This window comes from Panthera uncia (assembly GCF_023721935.1).
Source record: "Panthera uncia isolate 11264 chromosome A1 unlocalized genomic scaffold, Puncia_PCG_1.0 HiC_scaffold_16, whole genome shotgun sequence".
In the NCBI taxonomy this organism is placed as follows: domain Eukaryota; kingdom Metazoa; phylum Chordata; class Mammalia; order Carnivora; family Felidae; genus Panthera; species Panthera uncia.
Genome location: NW_026057576.1, coordinates 27,057,784 through 27,064,610, shown reverse-complemented (window position 1 = coordinate 27,064,610; position 6,827 = coordinate 27,057,784). Strand labels below are relative to the sequence as shown.

The window sequence follows — 6,827 nt, the reverse complement described above, 5'->3', positions numbered from 1 at the left end:
AGGGTTAAACCGTTTCCATGGTAACGGATCAGGAAGCGCGCAAGACGTTCGCCGCAGGTTCGTAGGTCAGCCTGGAGTTTAAAGCTCCCACGGCTGAGCGGATCCTGGCCAATAGAGCGGCCGCTTGGACGTCACGAGACGCGCGGGGCCGATCCGCTAGCAGCCCCAGAGCACGTGGGAAGGTTTTTCCTGTTCGTTCTTTCATTTTTTAAAAGCCCACCCACTTTTGCGCGGGCTTGGTCACAGAGTTCTTCTCGCGAGAGGCGCCGCACCCTCTCGCGAGAGTGAGTGGGAGGTGTGGGGATTAGGTGGTGTTGCGGTCTGGAACTGCGGCGGCGGAAGCCGGGGGTGGGCAGGGCGGGGGCGGGCCCGCGGGGCGGGGAGGCGGGGAGGGGGGGAGGGCCGGGGGCTGGTGCGGGAGGGGGCGCCCGCCTGCTCGGCGGCTCGCGCGACTGGTCGTTGCGGGCCGGTGACATGCCTGTGAGCTGCGGAGGCTGCGGCCCCCAGGTGAGGCGGGTGCGGAACCGCCCGCAGCAAAAGCCGCGCGTTGGCCGGGGTGGCGGCGTGGTGCGGGGCCGCGGTGGATGGGGCGGCCCGGCTCGGGCGCCCCAGCCTCTCTGTCTGCAGTCCCTGCTCTGAGTGCGGGGCTGCCCAGAGCTGCGCCTTCGCTCGGCGGTGGGAGGAGAGCGGGAGGAGCGGGACGGAGGGAGGAATCCCATGGCACCGGGCCTCGGGGGGAGGGGACATCCTCGGGCTCGAGACGGGTCTTCTGGGTCCGGAGCGTGGGGGCCGAGTTGCATGCAGCCCCTTTGAATGACAGGCTCAGTTTCCATCCCCAGAATGGTCTTCCGAGCCGGGTCTTTTCGGTGCGTAGCGGTGCGTGTGCTTAGTTTGTGTTCGTAGTGCGCGCACAGGAGCGTATACCGGAGGAGGAGGACGTTGCACTTTGTCCCCGAGCTGCTAGCATCCTTCACTGTCAGAACCTCCGAGCGTTGGAACCAGGCGCAACCCAAGTCTTGTGACAGAAACGGAAGGCGTCAAGCAGCTCCTCGGAGTGTTGATGTTTGGATTTGCTGTCAAAATTTCTCCGAGGCTGTTTGTTGATGGTTTAAATGCTGGCCATCCATATTGCGAATGGATTTGGTGTACTTTTATAATTCCAGGCACCTACCTCGCTTTACACAAAAATAGGTAGATGTGACCGAAGTATTAAAAAACGTTGGTAAAATGGCAGTGGCAGTAGAATCTAAACCACTACCGTGGTACAGCTTGGTAACAGTTCTGCTTTCCCTCTCCTCTAAAACCTTATTAAACTGGAAGTGGTTTAGGCTTAAGATGTTCAGGATGAGAAATACAGCTGACACATACCTGATGGTATTAGTGCAAACCAGAGTTAAAAATTTTGGTTCTCTTTTCAGCATCATAATTATTCAGTCCCTTGCATAACATATAAACTTTTCTTAGCTTCTTTCCACCTTGTTAGGGATGTTCCATTGATTCATAGTGATTTTTAAATGTTAGGGAAATGTATAGAAAATACAGAGTATTCAAAATATAAGGTACTCAGTAATGCAGAGGTGATTTTAGTGTCTTGTTTATGATTTTAGAGTAAATGACAGCACAGTTCCCAGCACGATTAGTGTCAGTTAAAATAGTGCAATTTAACGCATCTTTTTAAACACCTAGTCCCCTTTTCAAGTAGTAACATGGTTTTTCTTACTTTCTTATGTTCTTTTTGGCAGAAATACCCAGGGTTGACCGGGAATTTCACTGTTGGTTGTGGCTGTAACAGCTCGGTTTATGAGAGATCAAAGAATGTAAGGCAGTCAGAAAAACGGATTCCCAGGCTGAACTGGTAACTAGTGATTAGTGTATATACCTAAGTAACTGCACTATTGCTGAGGGCCTACAGGTATACTCCTGGGCTAGTGATATTTCTCGGTTGTTGAGGATAGGGGACCTCCTGAAGACCCTGAACCACAGTGAGAGCTTTAGCTTCTAAATTCCTAGGATAAATCTAGAATCTGAAGAATCTCCTTTACCTTTAGAGATTGGAAGAAGGATAGTACACTTATTTTTTTTTTTTTTTAATTCCAGGAACATACTGTCTGGAAAAAGAAATCAGATCAAATCAGATGATATATTTTGGTCATTTTTAGGGAAATTTCCACTTGTAAATCGGCAGTGGAGTTCTGTTCCATGCTTGGAGAAAATGTGAAAAACTTAATGGGCAAAAGAGACTGGTCTAGATTTTATTTTATTGTTTCATTTTTTTAAAACGTTTATTTATTATTGAGAGACCGAGAGAGACAGAGCATGAGCAAGGGAGGGGCCGAGAGACTGGGGGACACAGGATGGGAAGCAGGCTCCAGGCTCCTAGCTGTCAGCACATAGCCAGTCGCGGGCTCAAACTCACAAACTGAGAGATCATGACCTGAGCCGAAGTCGGACGCTTAACCGATGGAGCCACCCAGGCGCCCCGAGACTGGTCTAGATTTTAAAAGACCTCCCATTCCTCTTGGCAAACTGGTTTTCAAGGACAGAAAAATAATTTTTTTTTCCTAGTCTTTATAACCTTTTGGTAAGGGTTTCAAGCTTTTAGGATGTAGATATTTGTTTTGTCTTGCCTTTGAAAAATAATTGAAGTAGTTTTGGGTAGGGTAATTATTTAGGCAAGCCAAATTTGTCCTTTTTCTGTCAAGTGGCCTGCATTTTAGTAATAGAGTCAGTCATTTGGAGGGAATGAAAGTGGAACGAGTCCAGGAAGTGATCGACACTTAGCTCAGGCTTGACTTAAGGCTGTACCAACTGGTAAATTTGGGAAAGGAAAAGAAAAATACCAAATCAGTTCAGAAGCAGACCAAACAGATTCAAATGCCTTCATGCTGCCACTCATCTTTGCATATGAAAGTTCATTTTATTGTTAAATACTTACTAGAGGAAAGATGTTTGAAATGAATAGATTAGAAACTGAACAGGTTAAAAGGAGAAAGGTTAACACTTTTGGCTTAATCTGAGAATGTTTCATGGGAAAAAGTAAGGTAAATAAATGGTGTGGTGGTCTGGAACAGATTGGATGGAACTAGAATGAAAGTGAGGCAAGATAGAAAGAGTTTGGGTTTTGGTGTCAGGCAAATCTGTTACTTAATATAGCTGAGTCTCTATTTCCTCATCCCTGATGGTGAGAGTCAAAATACCTCAAGGTTATTTTGAAGCTTATAGTAGCTGCTTAGTCAATGGTTTTCCTTTGACCTTTTTAATGGCTTGAGGATTATTTGGCTGCAAGGGTCACAAACCCTTTTGAATGAACTTAGTTAAAAAAGGCGTTTGTCAGGGGCGCCTGGGCGACTCAGTTGGTTAAGCTTCCAACTCTTCCTTTTGCCTCAGGTCCCGATCTCCTGGTTCCTGAGTTCCAGCGATGTGTGGGGCTGTGCTCTGGCAGTGCGGATCCTGCTTGGGATTCTCTCTCTCCCTCTCTCTCTGCTCCTCTCCTACTGGCACGGTCTCTGTCTCTCTCAAAATAAATAAATAAACAAAAAAGTATTTGTCAACACATTTGGTGGGTTGCTTCTGAAGCCCATTGCATGAAGTCCAACTTAGGGTCCTGGGAACTAGAAAATCTTCAGACAGTTACTCTTCCAGTTTTTCTCTGGGAACACGTGGTCTTCTGTGTCTGCTCCTCTGTTCTTTGGCACTGTGGACGCTATTATGTCTTTTGAAGCAATTCCTTTTCGATTGGCTCTCTTTAAGGCTCTTGGTTTCTGCTTCCCCCTGACTTTGGCTTGCATGAAACTTTGGTTTGCTGTGGTGCCAACACCAGACTCACTTTGCTTTTGTAGCATGAGTCTCAACGAGTATCTGCGTCTCTTAATTCTAAATTTCTAGACGGATAATCCTGTGGGTCGAGTATGGACTCGTAGTCCAGTTGGCTGAGGACCGGCGAAGAGGAGAATGGGTAAATGGATGAGGAGGAGACTTAGGTGCATCTCACAGTTTGTACTTTCTTAGACTGAGTACCACAAGTTCTCGAATAAAGAGGGGATGGACAGAGAGGAATGACGGGAACCTCTGGTGTCCATTAACATCCTGCAGTTGGCATTTTCCCCCCTAGTACTGCATTGAACTCGCTCCCAGTAACGGTCTCTTTCAGGATGGATTCTTCTAGGTTTCTGAATGAAGGCAAATTATGTAAATGCTTCGTGCCTCAGTCTCTCTGTATGTAAGATGGGTATATTAACAGCAACTTCTGTTGTGAGAAATGTGAGTTCTGTTCAACAGCAATTAAGCAGTACCTCACTGGCACAGTGTAAGAATGTAGTATGATTACTACTAAGTGCATTCTGTGTGGCAGGTGCCACGATATGAACTCCTGCAGCATTCAGAGATGAAAGGAGTATCATTTCTACCCTCAGGAGTTTAGTATAAGTTTAATGCTGACCACTCTAGACATAAAACTGTCTCTTGACTCCAGTGACACTAAATTTTTCTAAATCTCTACCTTGCCTCCTTTTCAAACTGCCACTTGTTTGTGGTTCTTTGTTTACCTGCCCGGCAACCTTTTATCATGGTTGCCCCCTAAGATTCTTTCTTGATCTTCTCTGTTCTTTCCCAGTCTCTAGGATCAGCTTTCAAGCTCTGTATATATAGATGACTCCTGTAGTAACATCACTAGTTCTGACCTCCCCAACTAAATGTATATATTTTAGGTGACTTTGGATATTACATTGACATAAACACTGTCTTCCGGTTACCCTGTAATTGGCAAAGGCTCCACTTTTCTTCCACATCCCCAAGCTTGAAACCTTAAAATTATCTTTCACATTCTTTTTTTTTTTTTAATGCTTGATATATCCTATCGGTTAATAGGTTCTGCACAGGCTTTTAGAATGCCTCGTTATGGGCCAAGCACTGGGCCATTTGCAAAGCAGATCCATTCACTCATTTCTGCTACTGGTGGGTTAGGGTGGAGCTTTATCACTATTTGCAAGAGCTACTTAAATGTCTTTTCACCAGTACAATTCTTTGTGTCATGGCAGAATAGATGTCACTGATAAAGAGAAATGTTTTCCTAGGTTAAAATTCTGAACATATTTTTTGTTAAAATAATCGTGTAGATGGGGGTTATGTAGAAAATTAAGAATATTGCTTCAACTTCTAAGCTGTGTATTCACACTGAAAGCACAGCCTGAAGATTTTAGTTTTTTTTTTTTTTTTAGCTGTATTTATTGTTGGTGTGCAGGAAATTAGAGAAGCAAATATCTTAATAGATAATCATTTAGGTCAAACACAAATTAGGTCTTTTTATATGATTGATTATTGTTTTGAAAGGAAAAACAAAATAGTAACTGATAGCCGTGGTATTTTTAGATATTATAAGCTAAACAGCAAGTCTGTTCCTAAGAAAGAAGCAAACGTTTGAATTCCCACTGTATCAATTCCTGCTATATCAGGTACTGTTTTTACATATATTATGTAATTGCACTCTTAGAGAATCTTGTGAAGATTAGCCTTGGCTTCCTGATTTTTGCAGAAAGGAGAGATACTTCACCCTAATGCCACTGTTGGCCTGTCAGGTGTTATTGTTTTGTTTTTAATGGTTGCTCTGGGGTTTACAAGATAACTTTAACTTATCAGTATCACTTTTTGTATACTGAAGGAACAGCATTTTTCTAACTCCAGCCCGCCACACTCTGTTTTATTTTGTAACACATTTTACTTGTGTGTGTTGTAAACCCCATTCATACATTGTTATCACTTTTAGTTTAAATAGTTTTTTTTTAAGGGATTAAACAAAAAGAAAATAGCTCTGAAAAAGCTTTTATATTACCCTCATATTTACCCTTTCAGGCATTCTAAACTTGTTGTTTAGATTCAGACTTCTATCTGGTATTGTTTTTTGTTTTTTGACCATAGAATTTCTTTTAACCTTTATTCTACTGATGGTTGGCAGGTGGTGAGTTCTCACAGCTTTTTTTTTTTTTTTTTTTTTAGCTCAAATAAACTTATTTTGCCTTAATTTTTAAAAGATACTTTCTGTGGGTATAGATATCTCAGTTGACACATTTTTTTAGATGTTGCTCGGTTTTATTTATGGCTCTGCATAGTTTCTGACAAGAAGTCTGCTGTCTTTCTTTGTTCCTCTTTATGTAATATATACTTTTCTCTCTGGTTGCTTGTAAGAATTCTCTATCCCTAGTGTTCAGAAACTGGGTTATGATGTACCTTGGTGTGGTTTTCTTTATGTTCATTTTTCTTAGGATTCGTTGATCTCTCTTGTATCTGTCAGTTTATGGTTTTCATCAACTTTTGGAAATTCTGAGCCATTTTATCTTCATAGATTACTCCTGTCCCCCACCTTTTTGGGGATTCCAGTTACTCACCTTTCACAGTGAGTCACTGATGCTGCCTTGTTTGTTTGTAGGCTTCTCTCTGTGCTTCAGTTTTGATTGCTTCTTTTGCTATGTCTTGAAGTTCACTTTCTGTTGCAGTGTTTAATCTGCTGTTGATTGCACCCAGTATGGTTTTATTTTAGATTTATTTTTAACTCTAGAGGTTTGGTTTGGGTCTTTTATATTTTCTGTTCTCTCCTTATGATCATGTTTTCCTCTTCCCTTTTGAGTATATGGAACGTGCTCGTAGTATAATTTTGACATCTTTTCTGTTCATTCCATTTGTCCTTCCATTTGTCATTTCTGGGTCTGCACTACTTTCCTTCTTTCCTCCTGCTTATGGGTCATATTTTTCTCCTCCACGGGTAATTTTTGACTATGTGCTGGCTGTTCAGGTTTATGCTATTGCTTGCTCGATTTTGTTGTGTGTGTGTGTTT

The 6,827-nt window shown here is 42.9% G+C and overlaps 1 protein-coding gene across 2 annotated transcripts in view; it reads left to right on the top strand.

The window, feature by feature from the left end:
- Positions 1-400: 400 nt before the first annotated feature.
- AKAP11 (A-kinase anchoring protein 11) overlaps positions 401-6,827 on the top strand; it is a 49,231-nt gene continuing 42,804 nt past the window's right edge. Inside the window, exon 1 of one of the 2 annotated variants that reach the window (XM_049646993.1) lies at positions 401-507. The gene's annotated coding sequence lies outside the window, so the exon portion shown is untranslated. The remainder of the gene's footprint in view (positions 508-6,827) is intronic. The other variant, XM_049646995.1, reaches the window with a different exon arrangement.